Source organism: Hyperoodon ampullatus (genome assembly GCF_949752795.1).
Source record: "Hyperoodon ampullatus genome assembly, chromosome: 19".
NCBI classification, from domain to species: Eukaryota; Metazoa; Chordata; class Mammalia; order Artiodactyla; family Ziphiidae; genus Hyperoodon; species Hyperoodon ampullatus.
Window position 1 is genome coordinate 6,968,180 of NC_136932.1, and position 11,096 is coordinate 6,979,275.

Here is an 11,096-nt window from a genome sequence, read left to right on the forward strand (position 1 = left end):
TCAGCCATAAAAAGAAAAGAAATTGAGTTATTTATAGTGAAGTGGATGGACCTAGAGTCTGTCATACAGAGTGAAGTAAGTCAGAAACAAAAACAAATACCATATGCTAACACATATATATGGAATCTAAAAAAAAAAAAAAAAGGTTCTGAAGAACCTAGGGTCAGGACAGTAATAAAGACGCAGACATAGAGAATGGACTTGAGGACACAGGGAGTGGGAAGGGTAAGCTGGGACGAAGTGAGAGAGTGGCAGGGACATATATACACTACCAAATGTAAAATAGATAGCTAGTGGGAAGCAGCCACATAGCACAGGGAGACCAGCTCAGTGCTCTGTGACCACCTAGAGGAGTGGGATAGGGAGGATGGGAGGGAGACAGAAGAGGGAGGGGATATGGGGATATATGTATACGTATAGCTGATTCACTTTGTTATACAACAGAAAGTAACACAATAATGTAAAGCAATTATACTTCAATAAAGATGTTTAAAAAAATAAATAATAGGAGCCTCCCTGGTGGCGCAGTGGTTGAGAGTCCGCCTGCCGATGCAGGGGACACGGGTTCGTGCCCCGGTCCGGGAGGATCCCACATGCCGCGGAGCAGCTGGGCCAGTGAGTCATGGCCGCTGAGCCTGCGCGTCCGGAGCCTGTGCTGCGCAACGGGAGAGGCCACAACAGTGAGAGGCCCACGTGTCGCATAAATAAATAAATAAATAAATAATAGGACTTCCCTGGTGGCGCAGTGGTTAAGAATCCGCCTGCCAATGCAGGAGACACGGGTTCGAGCCCTCGTCCGGGAAGATCCCACGTCTCAGAGCAACTAAGCCCGTGTGCCACAACTACTGAGCCTGTGCTCTAGAGCCTGCGAGCCACAACTACTGAGCCCGTGTGCCACAACTACTGAAGCCTGCTCGCCTAGAGCCCGTGCTCTGCAACAAGAGAAGCCACTGCAATGAGAAGCCCGCACTCCACAATGAGGAGTAGCCCCCGCTCCCCGCAACTAGGGAAAGCCCACACGCAGCAACGAAGACCCAACGCATCCAAAAATTAAAAAAAATTAAAAAAAAAAAGAAACAAAAAAAAAACCCATTCTGTTGCACACGATAGGACCCCTCTTCCTTTAAACATTGCAGTTGGAACAAAGTCTAAATCTATAAAACAAGACACTCTCAATAAGCACAGTAAGTGTTTAGCAGCTGTGCACATTTAGGCAAAACCATTTCATTTGTGGAATCTGGCTCTTTTCCCAGAAAACAATGTTTCCGTTTCACAATGTAACAGAACAGGAAGAGTGTGAACTCTTGTTACATGTAGATTCCTTGTGCTCCACTCAGATTTCCACATTTCCATTGTGGTCTGGTGTGAGAGTCCATCTGTGCGTTGGTGGAGTGACTCATTTTTCCACCAAGATGCATATTTCTTTGAATCCCAGGGGCCATTGATTGGTGTGAAAGAGCAGTCAGCACAGACTTGGTTCCTGGATCCATCATATGACTTAAGAGATACGATTTAGTTTTTTTGCATCGGCTTAAATTGAAAGAGGCAATTCAACTATTCAGATAATTCATGCTCCAAAACCTTTAGTGTTTACAAGTGGTTATTAAGAGCAGCTACTTGATACCACAAGGAAATATAAAGGAAACAGAGGCAAAATTGTGTCCTTTGGGTGTTTAATAATCTCATTAAGGAAACAGATGCACAAGAAGTATAAAGATTTCCAAATGAGTAGATGATATCCAGCACAAGTGTAAGTAAGATGTATCCATCAATGTTTAAGAGCCTTAGAATAATAGAGTGATCAAAATGGAAAAAGGCTATCTGGAAACTTTTTTTCTGTAATTTACAAAATTTTTTTTAAAAATTAATTAATTTATTTATTTTTGGCTGCATTGGGTATTCATTGCTGCACGCAGGCTTTTCTCTAGTTGCGACGAGCGGGAGCTACTCTTAGTTGCGTTGCGCGGGCTTCTCATTGTGGTGGTTTCTCTTGTTGTGGAGCACAGGCTCTAGGCGCGCGGGCTTCAGCAGTTGTGGCTCGCGGGCTCTAGAGTGCAGGCTCAGTAGTTGTGGCACACAGGCTTAGTTGCTCCGCGGCATGTGGAATCTTCCCTGACCAGGGCTCTAACCTGTGTACCCTGCATTGGCAGGCGGATTCTTAACCACTGCCCCACCAGGGAAGTCCTACAAAAATTTTAAGTTATTTAAAATTTACAGAAAAGTTTCTTTTAAGTACAAAAATTATTTTTTTCTGAACCATTTGAGAGTAAATTGGCATCCTGATGTTCCATCACCCCACAAATACTTTAGTGTGAATTTTCTACAAACAAGGACATTCTGATACATAACCACAGTACAACCGTCAAAATTAGGAAATTGATATTGATACATACCACTGTCTGGTTTTCAGCAACCTATCAAATTTCATCATTTGTCCCAGTAGTGTCCTTTATAGCTTAATGATCCAATCTAAGATCACACTTTGAATTTAGTTGTCACATCTCTTTTGTCTCCTTCAATCACGAGAATAGTTCCTCATTTTCTCCTTGACTTTCATAACACTGATGTTTTTGAAGATTACAGGACAATTATTTTGTACAAGATTATTCAATTTGGGCTTTCTGATTTTTTTTTTTTCATGATTGGATTTTGGATTTTACCTTCGGCAGGAATAGCATGAAAGAGAGGCTGTGTTCTTTTCATTGTATCCTATCAGGTGGTACACAATTTTGATTTGCCTTTTTCTAGTACTGTTAACTTTGATCAGTTAAGGTGATGTCTTTCAGACTTTTCCAGTATAAAGTTACTCTTTTCTTCTTTGTCATGCGTATTTTGTAGCGTGGTATTTTGAGATTAAGTAAATATTCCATACTCCAATTTCTCAAATAGTACCAACTACCAGAACTCACCCAATATGAAATAGATAGTTTGGATAGCTCTATAACTGTAAAGAAATTTATTTTGTAAAAGTCTAAAAAAAAAAAAAGGTAATATCCAGGTCCATATGGTTTTAGTGGAGACTCTACCAAACATATAAAGAAGAATTAACACCAATTCTACATAATCTTTCCTGGAAAGTAGAAGAGAATACTTCCCAACCCATTTTATGAGACCAGTATAACGCTGATATAGAAAACCAGACAGGGACTTCGCTGGTGGTCCAGTGGTTAAAAATCCTCCTTCCAATGCAGGGGATGCGAGTTCAATCCCTGGTCGGGGAACTAAGATCCCACATGCCATGGGGTAGCCAAGCCCACACGCCACAACTAGAGAGAAACCCACGCTCCACAATGAAGAGTAGCCCCTGGACTTCCCTGGTGGTGCAGTGGTTGAGAATCTGCCTGCTAATGCAGGGGACACGGGTTCAAGCCCTGGTCTGGGAAGATCCCACATGCCGCGGAGCAACTAGGCCTGTGAGCCACAACTACTGAGCCTGTGCGTCTGGAGCCTGTGCTCCGCAGCAAGAGAGGCTGCGATAGTGAGAGGTCTGCGCAACACGATGAAGAGTGGCCCCTGCTTGCCACAACTAGAGAAAGCCCTCGCACAGAAACGAAGACCCAACACAGCCAAACGTAAATTAAAAAAAAAGAGTAGCCCCTGCTCGTCGCAACTAGAGAAAGCCCGCTTGCAGCAATGAAGACCCAACACAGCCAATTAATTAATTAATTAATTTAAAAAACATGAGAGGGGAGTGGCCAAGATGGCAGAGTAGGAAGACCCTGAGTTCACCTCTTCTCATGGGTGGACCAAAATTATAACGATTTACAGAACAACTATTGATGAGAAAGACCCGAAGACTAGTAGAAAACATCTTCTACAATTAAATATATAAAGAAAGAATCACAGTGAGACAGGTAGGAGGGGCAGAGACACAGTATACACCCATACACCTGGGTGGGTGACCCGCAAATGGGAGGAGAGTTACAATTGCAGAGGTTCTCTCCAAGGAGCGAGGGGTCCAGGCCCCACACTGGGCTCCCCAGTCCAGGGTTCCTGCACTGGGAAGATGAGCCCCTGGAAATTTTGGCTTTGAAGACCAACGGGGCTTACTTTTGGGAGAGCCAGAGGACTGTGGGAAATAGAGTCGCCACTCTTAAAGGGTGCACACAAAATCTCACACCCTCCAAGACACAGGGAAGAAGCAGTAATTTGAAAGGAGCCTGGGTCAGAACCACCTGCTGATCATGGAGAGCCTCCCAGAGAAGCAGGAGGCATCTGTAACTCACCCCATGGACATAGACACTGGCGGCAGCCATTTTGGGAACTCATTCTCCCATGAGGACCCCAGTGCTGGCAAGATCCATTTTGGAATCCTCTCTCTAGCTAATTAGCACTAGAACCTGGGACAACTCAGACCAAACAGCTAGCCAGAAGAAGACATACACCCACCCACCAGCAGGCCAACTTCCTTAAGACCCTGTGACCCCCAGATGCCCCAGGACCCAGCCCTGACACCGGTGGGCCGGCACTAGCCCCAGGACCAGCCTCATCTACCACATGAGCAGGCACCAGCCCCAGGACCCCTGGGCCCTGACCCCACCCACCAGTGGGCCAACACCAACTCTGGGACCCACAGGGCCCTGCAGTCAGAGACCCCAGGACCAGCTCCACACACCAGCAGTCTGGCAGTAGCCCAGTACCCCCAGGCTGATGCTCAAAGATGCTCAAAGAACTCAGGAGGGGGACTTCCCTGGTGGTTCAGTGGCGAAGAATCCAAGCTCCCAATGCAGGGGGCACGGGTTTGATCCTGGGTCAGGAAACTAGATCCCACATGCGTGCTGTAACTAAGAGTTCACATGCCGCAACTAAAGATCCCACACTCAGCAACAAAGATCCCACGTGCTGCAGCTAAGAACTCACACAGCCAAATAAATAAAACAAAATGAAACAAAAAGAACTCAGGAGAAGAAAGGATGAACAGAGTGAGAAGTTAGAAATTTTTAACAAAGAGTTAGAAAATATAAAGAAGAACGAAATAGAGATGAAGAAAACAATAACTGAAATTTTAAAAATACGCCAGAAGGAATCAACAATAGATTAGATGATACAGAGGAATGAATCAGCAAACTGGAAGACAGAGTACTGGAAGTCACTTAAACTGAACAGAAAAAAGAATTTTTTTTTTTTTTTTTTTTTTTGCGGTATGCAGGCCTCTCAGTGTTGTGGCCTCTCCCGTTGCAGAGCACAGGCTCCGGACGCGCAGGCCCAGCGGCCATGGCTCACGGGCCCAGCTGCTCCGCGGCATGTGGGATCCCCCCGGACCAGGACACGAACCCCTGTCCCCTGCATCGGCAGGCGGACTCCCAACCACTGTGCCACCAGGGAAGCCCCGAAAAAAGAATTTTTAATAAATGACGGCAGATTAAGAGATCTCTGGGACCATAGCAAGCCTACTAACATTCACATTATAGGGGTCCCAGAAGGAGAAGAGAGAGAGAAAGGGTCAGAGAACATATTTGCTCAACGTTACTAATCATCAGGGAAATGCAAAGCAAAACCACAATGAAATATCATGTCACACCTGTGAGAATGGCTATTATCAAAAAGGCAACAGATAACAAGTGTTGGTGAGGATGTGGAGAAAAGAGAACCCTCATGCACTGCTGGTAGAAATGTAAATGTAAATGCAGCCACTATGGAAAACAGTATGGAGATTCCTCAAAAAGTTAAAAAATAGGGACTTCCCTGGCCGTCCAGTGGTTAAGACTCCATGCTTCCACTGCAGGGGGCACAGGTTCAGTCTCTGGTCAGGGAAATAAGATCCCACATGCTGCACAGTGTGGCCAAAAAAAAAAAAAAAAAAGGACTACCACACAATCCAGCAATTCCTCTCCTGGAAAAAATGGAAACACTAATTAGCAAAGATCGCATCTCCTACGTTCATTGTAGCATTATTTACAATAGCCAAAATATGGAAGTGCCCATCAATAGATGAATGGGTAAAGAAGATGTGAGATATATGTCAATCATATATGATATCTCTATATAGATATATATAGATACATAGCTCAGCCATAAAAAAAGAACAAAACCTTGCCAATTTGCCACAGCATGGATGGACATAGAGGGTATTATGCTAAGTGAAATAAGTCAGACAGAGAAAGACAAATACTGTATGATTTCACTGATATGTGGAATCTGGAAAACAAAACAAATGAACAAACATAATATAATGGAAGCAGAGTCACAGATACAGAGAACAAACAGGTGGTTTCCAGAGGGGAGGAGGGTATGGGGAGGAAAGAAATAGGTGAGGGAGATTAAGGGGAACAAACTTTCAGTTGCAAAATAAATGAGTCACGGGTATGAAATGTAGTGTGGGGAATATAGTCAATAACGATGTGATATCTTTGTAGGGTGACAGATCCTAACTAGACTTATCATGGTGATCATTTTGAAATATACTAAGCTATCGAACCATTATGTTGTGTAACAGGAACTAACATAGTGTTGTAGGTCAGTTATATTTCAAAACCAAACAAACATAGAACCACAAAAATAATTTGTGGTTACCAGAGGTGGGGGCTGAAAGGAGGGGGAATTGGATGAAGGCAGTCAAAAGTATAAACTTTCAGTTATAAGATAAATAAGTGCTAGGGATGTAATGTACAACAGGATAAATATAGTTAACACTGCTGTGTGCTATATATGAAAGTTGTTGAGAGTATATCCTGAGTTCTCATCATAAGGAAAAAATTTTTTTCTATTTCTTTAATTTTGTATCTATATGAGACGTTCACTAAACTTATTGTGATAATCATTTCATAGTGTATGTAAGTCAAATCATCATGCTGTATACCTTAAAGTTATACAGTGCTCTATGTCAATTATATCTCAATAAAACTGCAAGGAAGGGGCTTCCCTGGTGGCGCAGTGGTTGGGAGTCCGCCTGCCGATGTGGGGGACGCGGGTTCATGCCCAGGTCCGGGAGGGTCCCGCATGCCGCAGAGCGGCTGGGCCCGTGAGCCGTGGCCGCTGGGCCTGCGCGTCCGGAGCCTGTGCTCCGCAGCGGAGGGGCTGCGGCAGTGAGGGGCCTGCAGAAACTGCAAGGAAAAAGCATGTTGAGTTATGCTTATTTAATTTACTTTAATTTGTTCTTGTTTAATAAGCATGTTTAAAGCTATAAATATTTTTCTCATTCTCTGTGTACAACTTTAGTGATATCTCATGCAATTTCATATGTACTGTTGTCATTATTAAAAGATTGATCTTTAACTCAGTCTTGAAGGAAACAATTTGCAGAGAAGTGGTGGAATCACTCCCAATGCAGTCAGAGAACTGACCAGGTTCATAGGCTGTTCACAGGCAAACACGTGCTCATCCTTTAAGGCAACTCAAATTCATCTCCTCTGTTAAAGGTTTTTTTTTTTTGTGGTACGTGAGCCTCTCACTGTTGTGGCCTCTCCCGTTGCGGAGCACAGGCTCCGGATGCGCAGGCTCAGCGGCCGTGGCCCACGGGCCCAGCCGCTCCGCGGCATGTGGGATCTTCCCAGACCGGGGCATGAACCCGTGTCTCCTGCATCAGCAGGCGGACTCTCAACCACTGCGCCACCAAGGAAACCCTCCTCTGAGAAGGTTTCAAAGCATACTTAGTGATACCTTTATCAGTGCATCCATAGGACTATCTATATATTACTAATAAAATCCGTATTGTATTATAGATTATGAGCTCCTTCAGGTTAGGGCCTTGTCCAATTTCCTGTATCTAGGCCTGGGTCATATCAAGCACAAAACCTTGTATTGAATGAAAGAATAGAAGAGAGGCATATAGAAGTTAACTGAAAAGCTCCTAAACTTCACTTACTTCACAGATTTTACTCAAATGCAGTGTTGTCAGTAGCTATTCATATTGCCAGAAAATTTTAAGGGCCCAAAGTATATTTTTTTAAACAGGAATAATTGTTCACTTGTATTCAGAATCTCTAAAACTCTAAGCAAAAAGAAACTTGTAATGGAAATACAGCTCAAGGCAATATCCAACTGAAGGTTCCCTCTTGGATAACTTTCTGCTTCCCCTAAAAAAAATTTCTCCTCTGAAGATGACTCCCTTATACATCCTCCCTACAAGTTTCCTGCAGGCTCCCTTCCCCACCATTCTCCCTCCTTGAAATACCACAAAAGCCTGGTAAGCTGCTTTTATAAAACAAAAACAGCTGAAGTGTAAAGCATAGCAATCCCCAGCCTTAAATAAGTACGTGATTGCAAATAACCTACACCACTTTGTCACAAGTTAAGAAATTCCACAGTATGGAGGTTCCTTAAAAAACTAAAAATAGAACTTCCATATGACCCAGCAATCCCACTACTGGGCATATACCCTGAGAAAACCATAATTCAAAAAGAGTCATGTACCACAGTGTTCACTGCAGCTCTATTTACTATTTAGCCAGGACACGGAAGCAACCTGTGTCCATCAACAGATGAATGGACAAAGATGTGGCACATATATACAATGGAATATTACTCAGCCATAAAAAGAAACGAAATTGAGTTATTTGTAGTGGGGTGGATGGAACTAGAGACTGTCATACAGAGTGAAGTAAGTCAGAAAGAGAAAAATAAATACTGTATGCTAACACATATATATGGAAACTAAAAAAAAAAAAAAAAAAGGGTTCTGAAGAACCTAGGGTCAGGACAGGAATAAAGATGCAGACGTAGAGAATGGACTTGAGGACATGGGGAGGGGGAAGGGTAAGCTGGGACGAAGTGAGAGAGTGGCATGGACATATATACACTACCAAATGTAAAATAGATAGCTAGTGGGAAGCAGCCGCATAGCACAAGGAGACCAGCTTGGTGCTTTGCGACCACCTAGAGCGGTGGGATACGGAGGGTGGGAGGGAGACGGAAGAGGGAGGGGATATGGGGATATATGTATACATATAGCTGATTCACTTTGTGATGCAGCAGAAACTAACACACCATTGTAAAGCAATTATACTCCAATAAAGATGTTAAAAAATAAATTAAAAAAAATAAATGAATAGAAAAGAAATTCCCAGTTTTGCTTTCTTTCTTTCAAAAATATTAAGTGTAGGGGCTTCCTGGTGGGGCAGTGGTTAAGACTCCACCTGCCAATGCAGGGGACACGGGTTCGAGTCCTGGTCCAGGAAGATCTCACATGCCACGGAGCAGCTAAGCCTGTGTGCCACAACTACTGAGCCTGCACTCTAGAGCCCACAAGCCACAACTACTGAACCAGCGTGCCACAGCTACTGAAGCCCGTGTGCCTAGAGCCCATGCTCTGCAACAGGAGAAGTCACCGCAATGAAGCCCGCGCACCCTAAAGAACAGTAGCCCCTGCTCGCCGCAACTAGAGAAAGTCCACGCGCAGCAACCAAGACCCAACGCAGCCAAAAATAAATAAATAAATAAATTTATTTATTTTTTAAAATTTCATTTATAAAAAAATATATTAAGTGTATATTGAATGCCATGCGCCAAGATAAGCAGTGGGAATGCAAAAGTTCAAGGTGAATCTATCCCTTTGACCATTAAATCAACCAGATTCAATGAACCTACTGGAATTTTCCCATGTATTTCTCTACTACAGATCTTACCTCCTATCTCCAAGTCACTAGAAACTCAATACAGAAGCATTTGCTAGATTCTCCACTTCAGAAATCTTGAGCTGGTTTCTTGTTTACCTGGGCAAATACTTCAGGTCTAATGTCACAGAGAGGTGTCTCTGATCTCTGTCACTCAGTCCTTCCCCTCCTTCCCATCTCGTTTTCTCAATTTGATTTCTTTAAGAAGCCTCTTTCCATGGCATTTTTTTTTTGACTCGTGAATTTGTTTTTATTTTTATTGGGCTATAGGGGATGGGTTGGGAAATATCTCTGTAAGTTATGCCCTACTAGGGAAATGTCCATTCTAATTCTCCTGGGACAGCTTTCGGAGCTTTTCCTTTTTCTCGGAGCTGCTGCTCTTGCTGGCAGCAGCCTCTTCAGGTCCACTGCTGAGAGGCTCCTCCTTGGAAGAGAATTTCCTCTTTTTCTTGGGGACCCTCTTGTTTCCTGACTCTTCAGGGTCACTATCTGGTTCCTCTTTGGGGAAAGATTTCTTCCTCTTGGTAAGACTTCCACTGCCAGCTGTCTCTTCAAGATCACTACTAACCAGCTCCTCCTTGGAAAAAGATTTCTTTTTTGGGGGGGTTTAGAGGAAACAGATGGGTCTTCCATTCCATTCTCCTGAGGAGCCTCCTGGGGCTTTTGCTTTTTCTTCTTTTTGGGTCTTTCACTTGTCTCCTCACATTCCTCCGGGGTACTACTGCTGTTTTCTGAAGACGCCAGGGCAATCGCAGCCAGCCTTTTCTTTTCCTTCTTCAAGCGTTTCTTCTCCTGTTTCTCCAGCTTCCTAGTAATCTCAGCAGCCACTTCCTCTGCCTGAACCATTGCCTCCTTCATGACATCCAGATTCTTTCGTGGAATCTCTCCAGTCTCATAGAAGGACAGCCGATCCTCAACTTGTTCTCGAAGCTTCTCCCCAAATACACTGGTAGGTACCTCCGAGAAGCAATCAATTCGTGAGGCGATACTGCACTTGTTTGCCAGGTGTCGGGAGATGCGGCCTTTGTTCTTGGCAGCTGCTCGGCCGATGAAGGTAGAGTGGAAAATGAGTCCATATTTTGGGGTGTTACCCCTTGTCTTCAGGGCTCTGGAAAGTTGGTCCCTGTGCTGGGCCCAGGGAATCACTCAGACACCAGGACTGGCCATCCATGGCATTCTTAACTCCCACAAGTTAAGAGGCTTTTTGCCTCGTGTGGGTCACAAGAGTCTTAAGGGTTGCATAAAATGTCACATGCCTTAGGCTCATTCATATCCCCTTGTGGATGTAATCATTACCAGAGCTAAAGGAAGCTGACATTGCCTGAGCTTCAAAGGGAGCCTCAAGATCTATTATGAATAGATTTTTACTTAAAGACTTTTATTTGAAACATTGACAGGCTTTGCAAGTAAAAGCACAGTGTTATGTTGAGGAACTCAGAGTGAAACTGCAAAAGTAATTACATGTTTCTGTGGAGACAAACTGCTAATCAGTATTTCAAGAACAATGGTCAAGGTCATGCCAGGTCACCTAAAGGTTGTGCAGGA